The sequence below is a fragment of the Nicotiana tabacum genome, unplaced genomic scaffold, assembly GCF_000715075.1.
Source record: "Nicotiana tabacum cultivar K326 unplaced genomic scaffold, ASM71507v2 Un00082, whole genome shotgun sequence".
NCBI lineage: Eukaryota > Viridiplantae > Streptophyta > Magnoliopsida > Solanales > Solanaceae > Nicotiana > Nicotiana tabacum.
In genome coordinates, this window is record NW_027438320.1 from 113,924 (window position 1) to 127,279 (window position 13,356).

The following is a 13,356-nucleotide window of genomic DNA, read 5'->3' on the forward strand; positions in this document are numbered from 1 at the left end:
AAGCAGGTTAATAACGTAGACTAATGACAGAATTGTAAGCATAGAGTTAACAAGAAGGAAGCAAATAAAGAGAACCACAATAATCAAATACGGACAAAACTGATAAGACAAGAAAAAATAAGGCGACAAGAACTATTCTACCAATAACCCTTTTCAACATGAGATGTACAACAAGAATCACAACCGAGGTACCACCTCGTATAAAATAAGAATCACAACCGAGGTACCACCTCGTATTCACATTTCTTAATTTCAATCACAATCTTTCATTATACCACCGCGTGAGCCTTAAATTTAGATAGTTTTAAAAATATTTTTTCCAAAATAGCTACACACACTTTAGCCCACCTTATAACGCCGCGTGGCTTCAAGAAATTCCCTTAATAGCAACACACACATAAATCTCACTGTATGTCGCCGCATGCACATTAAGCTCTATCCTTATACCGCCGCATGCGCATCAATTTTACAATACAATAACAACTCGCACCACAAGTGCCCATATGCCACAAATTACCAAAAATCAACAATATCAATATTTCCACAACAATAGCCCATGGCTCAACCCCAATGTGTACAGGAATATCAAGAATAACAATGAATGTGAATTGCTCAATAAGGAAGATATCTCAACAATTAACGACTTCACCTCAATGTGATAATGATTTTTACAATCTCAACACCAATAACTCAACAAGAAGGTATTTCACGAAATAACAACTTCAATGACAAGTAATTCAACAATTAAAGGTGTAACAAGGCAATATGGAAGGCAATAACTTCAACTAGAAATATAAGAGCAAAACAACAAGTAAGAGGTAGAACAAGTGTTAACAAGTCAAATATGGCATGTAAGGATAGACTAACACATGTAAGAATAGATTAACAATGAGAATTAAAACATTATATGACAAATCAATTAAGGCGTGGAAAGAATCTAAATAACCTATCGGTCAATACCATATACAACCCGTGTACCCACTCGTCACCTTGCTTACACGGCTTTCACATAATACAAATAGCACAATCAATCCCAATTCCTAAGGTGTAGTTCTCCCCCCTCCCCCTCCCCTTCCCCCTCCCCCCACAAAGTTAGGCAAGATACTTACTTCAACTAGGCCAACTCAACCCTCAGAAATAACTGTTCCCCTAAAATTTTCCTCCACACGGCTCAAATCTCATAAAAATTAACTTAATATTATCAAACAATGCAAGGGAAATAATTACAATAGATAAAGTTATGATCTTTACTCTTTTTCAAAAAGTCAATAAAAGTCAACCCGGGGCCCGCCCGGTCAAAACTCGGGTCCAAGGGTAGATTCCCACTACCCATAACCCCAAGAGTCCATATATGTGATTAGTTTCAAAATCCGAGTCCAAATCGACTCTCAAAACTCAAATTCTCATTTTTCAAAAACTTGAAAAAATTTCTCAATTTTTCCTCTTTGATTCACCTAAATTTGATGTTAAATCTAAGATATAATCCCGAAATATTGTTGGAAATTGATTAGAATACTTACACAATGTTTGTAGATGAAAATCCCCTTTCCAAATCACCTCTTACCATGCCTAGGGTTCTAAAATATGATAGAATGATAAGAAATCCCGACTTGCTAACCTTTTGTTCAGTTGCAGATGTCATAATTGCAACACTGGGTTCGCAATTGTGAACCCTCGCAATTGCGAAGAATTCCTCACCAATGCGGCAACTGTCCAGCCTATAGGGACTTCGCAAATGCGACAAATGGGTTTGCAAATGCGACAAATTAGTTGCAAATGCGAACTACCCAACTCTGGCCTAATCTTCGCAAATGCGAACAAGGTGTCGCAATTGCGACTCCTGAGACCCCCCTGCTATGTTCGCAAATGCGAGGCTGGTGCTCGCAATTGCGACATCAGAGCACCAGCACACCAGATATTCCTGCTTCAGTTCAACATCCCGCGACGCATCCGAAACTCATCCGAGCCCTCGGGACTTCAAACCAAACATCTACACAAGTCTAAAAATATCATACGAACTCGCTTGCATGATCAAAACACAAAAATAACATCTAAAACTACGAACCAGACACCAAAAAACATGAATTTCAAAGTAAATTTCAAGAACTTCTAAAATTGCAACTATGCGTCCGAATCCTATCAATTCAAATCCAAATAATACCAAACTTTGCAGAGAAGTTCTAAATAACATAACGGACCTATTCCCAGCCCAAACCCGATAGCTAAAATTCAACCTACGGTTAAATTTCTTAACCTCAAATTGCCTTTTTTGGCAAAACAATACAAATCAACCTACAAACTTTCGAAACGGGCATACTCTCAAGTCCAAAATCATGATGCGAAGCTATCGGAGTCATCAAAACACCATTCCGGGGTTATTTTCACAAAAGTCAACCATTGGTTAACATAAATAACTTAGGCTTCTAAGCTAAGAATCAAAGGGTCCAAATCAATCTGAAATCTTCCCGGACGAAACTAATCAACCCCGTAAGTTATAAAACTATAAACACATATGTGTGAAGCATCAAAAGGGGAAACGGTGCATAATTACACAAAATGACCAGTCGGGTCGTCACATTCTCCACTTCTTAAAATAAACGTTCGTCCTCGAACGTGCATAAGGACATACCTAAATTGATGAATAGATTAGGATAACGACTCTGCATGTCGTGCTCGGTCTCCCAGGTCGCCTTCTCGACCGGATGACCCCTCCATTGAACCTTCACCTAAGCAATGTTCTTTGATCTCAACTTTCGGACCTGTCTGTCCAAGTTAGCCACCGGCTCCTCAATATAAGTCAAATCCTTGTCAAATTAGACTGAGCTGAAGTCTAAAACATGAGATGAATCACCATAATACTTCCAGAGCATCGAAACATGGAACACTGGAAGAACTACAGATAAGGTAGGTGGCAATGCAAGCATGTGGGCCACCTCACCAATCTTCTCAAGGATTTCAAAGGGTCCGATATACCTAAGGCTCAACTTGCCCTTCTTCAATAACCTCATCACACCTTTCATGGGTGAAACCCGGAGCAAAACCCGCTCTCCAACCATAAATTCTACATCACGAACCTTTCGATCAACATAACTCTTCTGTCTAGACTGGGCTGTACGAAGCCGATCCTGAATCAACTTGACTTTCTCCAAGGCATCTCGAATCAAATCTGTGCCCAACAACCTAGCCTCTCCCATCCCAAACCAACCAACTGGAGAACGATACAGTCTCCCATATAGGGCCTCATAAAGACCCATCTGAATACTCTATTGGTAGTTGTTGTTGTAGGCAAACTCCACAAGCGACAAGAACTGATCCCAAGAACCCCCGAAATCCATAGCACAGGCACGACTGGGGGTAGAATGCTATACTCAACTCTGAATATTGCGCTCGGATTGCCCGTCCGTCTGGGGGTGAAATGCTATACTCAACTCAACTCGTGTGCCTAGCTCAGGCTACATGACTCTCTAGAAGTGCAATGTAAACTGCGTGCCCCGGTCAGAGATAATTGATATCGGCACGCCGTGAAGTCAGACAATCTCGCGGATATAGATCTAAGCTAGTTGCTCTGAAGAATAGGTGGTCACCACTGGAATGAAATGAGCCGACTTGGTCAATCTGTCCACAATTACCCATTCAATGTCCAATTTTTTCTTTTGAGTCCATAGGAGCCCAACAACGAAGTCCATGGTAACACGCTCCAACTTCCACTCGGGAATCTCAAGTCTCTGAAGCAAACTGCCTGGCCTCTAATGCTCATACTTCACTTGCTGGCAATTTAGGCACCGAGCTGCATAATCCACTATGTCTTTCTTCATTCTTCTCCACCAATAGTGCTGCCTCAAATCCTAATACATCTTAGCGGCACCCGGATGAATGGAGTACCACGAACTGTAGGCCTCATGAAGGATCAACTCACGCAACCCTTCCACATTGGGCACACATAACCGGCCATGTATCCGAAACACACCGTCATCTTCGAGAGAAACCTCCTTCGCATCGCCGTGCTATACCGCATCCTTAAGGACAAGCAAATGGGCATTGTCATACTGATGCTCTCTGATGCGATCATATAAAGAAGACCGAGAAACCATGCAAGCAAGAACCCGGCTGGGCTCCAAAATATCCAATCTAACAAACTGATTGGCCAAGGCTTGAATATCTAGAGCTAGTGGCCTTTCTGCTGCCGGTAGATATGCTAAACTGCCTAAGCTCTCCCCAATCGACTCAAGGCATCGGCCACCACATTGGCCTTCCCAAGATGATGTGGAATAGTGATATCATAGTCTTTAAGCAACTCTAACCACCTCTGATGCTACAAATTATGATCTTTCTGCTTGAACAGATGTTGTAGACTCCAATGGTTGGTATAGACCTCACAAGGGACACCGTACAAATAGTGCTATCAAATCTTCAATGCATGAATAATATTTGCCAACTCCAAGTCGTGGACTGGATAATTCTTCTCATGGACCTTCAACTATCGAGACTAGTAGGCAATCACCCTACCATCTTGCATCAACACCGCACCAAGCCCAACACGTGACACATCACAATACACAATGTAAAAGCCCGAACCCTTAGGCAACACCAACACTGGGGCTGTAGTCAAAACAGTCTTGATCTTTTGAAATCTTGCGTCACACTCCTCGGACCATCTGAAAGGAGCACCCTTCTGGGTCAATATAGTCATAGGTGCATCAATAGATGCGAAACCCTCTATGAAACGAAGATTATACCAGGCCAAACCAAGGAAACTCCGAATGTCAGTAGCTGAAGACGGTCTGGGCAAACTGTGAACTGCTTTACTCTTCTTCTAATCTACTTTGATCCTCTCACTCGATAACACATGACCCAAAAATGCCACCGAATCCAGCCAGAATTCACACTTTGAGAATTTTGCATACAACTTCTTCTCTCTTAAGGTCTGGAGCAAGATCCTCAGATGCTGCTCATGATCTTCCTGACTGCGGGAGTACACCAAGATGTTGTCAATAAACACAATAACGAATGAATCAAGATATGGATGGAATACACTATTCATCAGGTGCATAAATGTTACTGGGACATTGGTTAACCCAAATGACAGCACAAGGAACTCGTAGTGACCATACCGACTCCCGAAGCAGTCTTCAAAATATCCGAATCCCGAATCTTCAGCCAATGATACCCTGACCGCAAATCAATCTTTGAGAACACTCTAGCACCCTGAAGCAGGTTAAATAAGTCATCAATGCACGGCAATGAGTACATGTTATTCACTGTAACCTTGTTCAACTGCCAATAATCAATACACATGCGTATAGAACCATCCTTCTTCTTCACAAACAATATTGGCGCACCCCAAGGCGACACACTAGGCCGAATGAAACCCTTATCAAACAACTCTTGCAACTGCTCCTTTAACTCTTTCAACTCTGTTGGGGTCATACGATATGATGGAATAGAAATGGGTTGAGTGTACGGCAACAAGTCAATACCAAAATCGATATCTCTATCGGGCGTCATGCCCAAAAGATCTTCTGCAAATACATCTAGGAAGTATATCATTACCGGAACTGACTCAGCGGTAGGAGTATCAACACTAACAACTCTCACAAAGGCTAGATATGCATCACATCCCTTCTCAACCATTCGATGGGCCTTTAGAAAGGACACAACCCTGCTAGGGACATAATCCAATGTACCCCTCCACTCCAACCGTGGTAAACCTAGCATAGCCAATGTCATAGTCTTGGTGTGACAATCTAGAATAGCATGATAGGGTGACAACCGGTCCATACACAAGATAACGTCAAAGTCTACCATACTGAGCAATAATAGATCAACTCTGGTCTCAAAACCACCAATAACAACTAAACATGACCGGTACACACGGTCCACGACAATAGAATCTCCCACAGGCGTGGACACATAAACATGAAAACTCAAAGAATCACGAGATATATCCAAATACGGAGAAAAGTAAGATGACACATATGAATAAGTGGATCTCAGATCAAATAAGACTGACGCATCCCTATGAAAAACTGGAACCATACTTGTGATGACTGCGTCTAATGCAATTACCTCCATCCTACCCGAAAAAGCATAAAATCTGGTCTGGCCTCCCCCTCTAGGGTGACCTCTACCCACCTGTCCCCTACCCCTAGCTGGCTGTGCGGGTGGAGCGGCAACTGGAGCAGCAACCATGGTCTGTGAAGTCTGTGGACCTGGCTGAATCCGTGAAGTCTGAGTAGTCTGTGGAGGTGCACCCCTCCTGAGTCTGGGGCAGTCCCTCACCATATGACGGGTATCATCACACTCAAAGCAAGCTCTCAGCAGGCATGGATGCTAGGGCTGGCTCAGGCCTGGTCGACTGGCCTGACCGCTGTAGGCACCCCATATAGGAGGTGCACTAGAAAGTAGCTGAGCAAAGTGTGCAACCTGAGACCTCAGAATAGTCGGAGCACCACTAGAAGTTAGAAGTACTGGATCACTGGACGACTCACATAGCCTCTACTATGACGGGCTGTAGCTATAGCATGGCCACCACTGAATCCTCCAGTACCTCGAGGCCTTTTGGCCTCCCTATCCTCTCTCTCTCTCAAGGCCCCGCATACCCTCCAACCTCTGTGTGATCTATACCACCTGCTGATATGGGGTATCTATCTCCAACTCTCGAGCCATGCTGGAGCTAATACCATAGTTGAGCCCCTCGATGAATCGGCGAACTTGCTCCCTAACTGTAGAAATCAAGGTAGGTGCATGTTTGGACAAATTACTAAATCTGACAACATACTCTGAAACCATCATAGTACCCTGGTGCAGCTATTCAAACTCCGAGCGCCATGCATCCCGAAGGGTCTGGGAACAAATTCTCTTAAGAACATCTCTCAAAACTGAGTCCATGTAAGTGAAGCTGCATCGGCTGGGCTACCCTCCTCGTAAACCCACCACCACTGATATGCTGTGCTTCCTCAGATGCCACTGCCCTAACCTCGGGCTGAACCGGAACAACAGGTTGTGCTGGCATAACCTCTGGGACCTGATCAACATGGACCCGCTGCTCTGGAGTACGGGCCGCGGGAGTTTGAGCTCCTCCCCCAGCTTGAGATATGGCTGATGCAAGTGGAATCAACCCCGCCTGAGCTAGATTACCAAACATGCTCAAGCACTGTGTGAGGGTCTCCTAAAGTGCATGGGTAGCACATGCGCTTTGGGTGCCTGCTCCCCAACTGGAGCTACTGGTGGCTCCTCAGTCGCAACTTAGGCAAGTGCTCTATCTGGACCACGTGCCCCTCTTCGGCCTCTGCCCCGGCCCCGGCCTCTTGCGGCTCTAGCAGGGGGCGCGGGTGTCTAATCGTTGGATCTAGCACTGTGTGTCCTCACCATCTGTGAGAGAATAGAAAGTCAAAGATTTAGATTTCAAAGTCAACCAATCCGCATGATAGGGAATCAAAGAAGTGGAGTTTACCTAACAATTCCTTAGCCTCTCGAAGATAAGTACAGACGGCTCAGTACCGATCCGCAAGACTCTACTAAACTTGTTTATGACTCGTAACACCTATAAACCTAGAGCTCTGATACCAACTTGTCACGACCTCAATTCCCCACCTTAGGATGTCGTGATGGCACCTAGTCTCTAAGACTAGGTAAGCCTAACATGTAATAATAACTTAACAGAAATAATCAAACGGAAATACTAAAACAAGACTGATAAACTCTTATAAACTTCCAAAATAGAATCTCAACAACAACTCTCCCAAAACTGGTGGAACAGAGTCATAAGTTCTACAGAGTAATCTAGAATGTCTGCTATAATACAGTCTGAATAAGAAAAACAACAAAATGAAATGATATGGAAGGTGACTCCGAGGTTTGCGGATGCCGAGCAGGTATACCTTGACGTCTCCGGATAGCAGCGACAATCAAACACTAACGTCCAGCATGAGCAGACATACCTGGATCTGCACAAAAAGATGTACAGAAGTATAGTATGAGTACACCACAATGGTACCCGGTAAGTATCAAGCCTAACCTCGGTAGAGTAGTGACGAGATCAGGTCAAGATACCTACTAGGACATAATAATCAGAACGAAAATATAATAACGAAAAGTAATGGAAAGCAGAGAAATAAGTGATAACGAAGCAGGTTAATAACGTAGACTAATGACAGAATTGTAAGCATAGATTTAATAAGAAGGAAGCAAATAGAGAGAACCACAATAGTCAAATACAGACAAAACTAATAAGACAAGGAAGACAAAAGCAACTAGAACAATTTAACCAATAACTCCTTTCAGCATGAGATGCACAACAAGAATCACACCCGAGGTACCGCCTCGTATACAACAAGAATCACAACTGAGGTACTCCTTCGTATTTACATTTCTCAATTTCAGTCACAATCTTTTCTTATACCGCCACAGTAGCCTTAAATTTAGATAGTTTTGAAAATATTTTACCCGAAATAGCTACACGCACTTTAGCCACCTTATGACGTCGCGTGGCTTCAAGTAATTCCCTTACTAGCAACACACACATAAATCCCACCTTATGCCGCAGCATGCACATTAACCCCTATCCTTATACCGTCGCATGCGCATCAATTTTACAACACAAGAGCAACTCGCACCACAAGTTCCCATATGGCACAACTTACCAAAAATCAACAATATCAATATTTTCACAACAATTGTACATGGCTCAACCACAATGTGTACAAGAATATCAATAATAACAATGAATGTGAATTGCTCAATAAGAAAGATATCTCAACAATTAACAACTTCGTCTCAATGTGATAACGGCTTTCACAATATCAACACCAATAACTCAACAAGAAGGTATTTCACGAAATAACAACTTCAGTTACAAGTAATTCAACAATTAAAGGTGTAACAAGGCAATAACTTCAACTAGGCATATAAGAGCAAAACAACAAGCAAAAGGTAGAACTAGTGTTAATAAGTCAAATAAGGCATGTAATAGACTAGCACATGTAAGAATAGATTAATAATGAGAATTAAAACATGATATGACAATTCAATTAAGGCATAGAAAGAGTCTAAATAACCTACCGATCAAATACCGCATACAACTTGTGTACCCACTCATCAGCTTGCGTACACGGCTTTCACATAACACAAACATCACAATCAATTCCAATTCCTAAGGGGTAGTTCCCCCACACAAAGTTAGGCAAGATGTTTATCTCAACTATGCCAACTCAATCCTGGAAAATAGCTTTTCCCTAAATTTTGCCTCCACACGGCTCAAATCTAACCAAAATTAGACTTAATATCATCAAATAATGCAAGGCAAATAATTACAATAGATAAAGCTATGATCTTTACACTTTTTCCAAAAGGTCAACTAAAGTCAACCTAGAGCCCGCCCAGTCAAAACCCGGGTCCAAGGGTAGATTCCTACTACCTATAACCCCACGAGTCCATATATGTGATTAGTTTAAAAATCTGAGTCCAAATCGACTCTCAAACTTCAAATTGTCATTTTTCAAAAACTTCACAAAATTTCCTGATTTTTCCTCTTTGATTCACCTAAATTTGATGTTAAATATAAGATATAATCATGATATATAGTTGGAAATTGATTAGAATCACTTATCCAATATTTGTAGATGAAAATCCCTCAGTGTTGCAATTGCGAACCCTAGTAATTGCGAACAATTCCTCGTAAATGCGGCAACTGTCCAGCCTAAAGGGACTTCGCAAATATGACAAATGGGTTCAAAAATGCGAACCCTGTCCCCTCGCAGATGCGACATATTAATCGTGTAATGACCCGACCGATCATTTTGAGAGTCGTAGCCATGTTCCCCTATTTACTGCTCATTTTGTGCTTTATACCTGCTATGTGACTTGTCGGGGTTGCTGGTTCGGGTCCGGAAGGGTTTCAGAATGAATTGAAATACTTAGTCTCAAGGTCAAAAGCTTAAGTTGGAAAGGTTGACCGGATGTTGACTTATGTGTAGACGACTCCGAAATAGAGTTTCGATGGTTCTATTAGCTCCGTTGGGTGATTTTGGACTTAGGAGCGTGTCCGGATTGTGATTTGGAGGTCCGTAGTTGAATTAGGCTTGAAATGGCGAAGTTGGAAATTCATAAGTTTGACCGAGAGTGAAATTTGTGGTTATCGGGCTTAGATTGGAGTTCCGGGAGTTAGAGTAGGTCCGTGGCGTCATTTGCAACTTGTGTGCAAATTTTGAGGTCAATCGGACGTGATTAGATAGGTTTCGGCATTGTTTGTAGAAGTTGGAATTTTCTTAGTTTCAATAAGCTTGATTTGGGGTGCGATTCATGTTTTTGATATTGTTTGAGGGCTCGACTAAGTTCGTATCGTGTTTTAGAACTTGTTGGTACAATTGGTTGAGGTCCCGGGGGCCTCGGGTGGAGATCGGATGGTTAACAGATCGAATTTTGAGTTTTGATAATTGCTGAAGCTGGGAGTCTGCTGGTGTAATCGCACCTGCGGAGCTTTGGTCGCAGGTGCGAGCTGGGGAGCGCAAAAGCAGAGTTTGGACTGGGGGTTGTGGAGCACAGATGCAGAAGGATTTCCGCAGTTGGGGACTCACACCTGCGCGTGGGGGATCGCAGAAGCGGAGAGGAGCTTGGAGTCACTGGTCCGCAGAAACGGATTGGCTTGCGCAGGTGCGCACCCACAGAAGCGGGATTTGTGACTGCAGAAGCGATTGGTCGGCCCTTAAGTGGACTCCGCAGATGCGGATGATTGACCGCCCTTAGGTGGACTCCGCAGATGCGGATGATTGACCGCAAAAGCGGTACCGCAGACGCAGATGTTGGGACCGCAGTAGCGGGATAGCTGGGCAGTGTTTAAATCTGAAGTGTTTCGTGATTTCTCTCATTTTGGACTTTGCAAACTCGGTCTAAGGAGAATTGTGAGAGGATTTTCGAGGGATTTCTTGAGGTAAGTCACTTGTGGTTAAATTTATTCAATAATTTTGTTTCCCCATTGATTTCCCCACCTAAATTGTTTGGTTTTGAGGTGTAATATTGAGATTTGAGGCTAGGGATTTGGAGAGTTTAAATTGGGGATTTGGGTGTCGATTTGGTGTTGGATTTTGGTAAAATTTGGTATGGTTGGACTCTTGGTTGATTGGGCTTCCGGGTTTTGTAACTTTTATTGGATTCCGAGACGTGAGCCTAGGGCCAGCTTTTAAGTCGACTTTTTGATTTTTGATTAATAACTTAGTATTTTCTTATGGAATTGATTTCTTTAGCCCGTGTTGATTGTATTGATCTGTTTGTGGCTAGATTTGAGGCATTTGGAGGTCGATTCGCGAGGCAAGGGCGTGTTGGAGTAGAGATTTGCATGGTTTGAGGTAAGTAACACTTCGAAGCTTGGTTTTGAGGGTGTGAAACTGTAACGACCCGAATTGTCATTTTAAGAATTTACGTCTCGTTTAGTGACTTAAGGTCTCGAGCAGCTTTGCAATATGTATTATGACCCGCGGGTATGGTCGAGTTTGATTTACTGAAGATTTAGAATTTAACTAAAAGAACAATCCTTATTTAGAAGCTTAAATGGAAAGAGTTGACCATAGAGTTCACTTTTGAGAAAACGACTCCGAAATGGAATTTAGATGATGTCAATAGCTCCGTATGGTACTTTTGGACTTAGGATCGTGTCCGAAAAATTATTTGGAGGTCTGTAGAGAAATTTAGCCTAAAATGGCGAAAGATGAATTTTTGGAAATTTTGACCGGGGGGTTGACTTTTTGATATCGGGGTCGAAATTCGATTCTGAAAATTTGAATACCTCTGTTATGTCATTTATGACCTGTGTGCAAAATTTGAAGTCATTCCGGATTGATTTGTTACGTTTCGGCGCAAAATATAGAGGTTGAAAGATTTAAAAACTTATAACTCGATTCGGTGCGCGATTCATAATTTCGGTATTGTTTGATATAATTTGAAACCCCGAATAGGTCCGGGTTGTATTACGAGACTTATTGGTAAGTTCGGACGAGGTCCCGGGTAGCTCGGATGAGTTTCGGACGAGGTTCGGATCGAATTTGGACTTGTTGAAAATGCTGGGATTTTCTGCTGTTTCTGGGCAGAAGCTGTTGGCATCGCACCTGCGGAATTTTGGGCGCAGGTGCGACCATGCAGAAGCGAGGGAGCCATCGCAGAAGCGAAGAAGGAAGGGGATGGCAATGGTCGCAGGTGCGAAGAAATTCCCGCACCTGCGGAACCGCAAAAGCGGGAAAGGAAGGCGCAGAAGCGGCTGTTTGCGCAGATGTGCATGTTGCATCACACCTACGAATGTGCAGAAGCGGAAAGGAGTCTGCGGGTGCGATATGTTTGTTGGCAGTGGTCTTCGCAGCAGCGGAAAGGAGTCCGCGGGTGCGATGTGTTTGTTGGCAGTGGTCTTCGCATAAGCGAGTCTTCGCTCGCAAAAGCGAGCTCGCAGGTGCGACAAAATGGTCCGCATGTGCGAAACTTGGCAGAATGTTAAGGATCAAAAATGGTCATTTCGCCATTTTCGATTGAGATTTTGGAGCTCGGTTTTTGGGCAATTTTGGAGGATTTCTTCAAGACTTTGACTTGGGTAAGTGTTCTATATCCTAAAGTGACTATATTTCATGAATCTATGATTATATTCATCATTTGTTCGGATTTAAATGGAGGAAATAAAGATTTTTGTAAAATCTTTCAAAAACGAAAATTTAAGATTTGGAGGTCGAGTTGTTATTGGAATTCGATAAAATTGGCACGGTTAAACTCGTATCAGAATGGGTGTTTGGATTTCATAAAAATTATGTCGGGTTCCGACAGGCGAGCCCCGCGTTGACTTTTGTTGACTTTTTGGAATAAATATTTAAGTCGACTTATTATTATCCGGAATTATTTCCGATAAAATTTAATGAAGTTATACAATTAATTTGGTTAGATTTGAGTTGTCCGGAGGTCAATTCAAGCAAGGTTATTTTGGAATATCGACCTAACTTCAAAAAGGTAAGTGTCTTGCTTAACCTCGAGTGGGGGAATTACCCCTTAGGCATCGAGTCTTATGTGCAATTTGTGAAATGTGAAAAGCCGGGTACGCAAGGTGACGAGTACGTACTCGGGCTTATATGTGCAAATTTTATTGGATTAAAGTCTTAGGTATTATTGTGTATTAAATTGGGTAATTGTGGACAATTATTAAATCATCTATTGTCATGCCTAAATCCTTGTTGTTGAATTTGTTTTATATGACAATTCGATGTGATTGTTACTTGACATATTTATGAAATTTTGTGAGAATTGTTGGTTTAATATTTCTTGGAAATTAAATTTCAATATGAATTTTTCCTATGCAAATGATTAATTAAATAAACTTAAGAAGAGGTG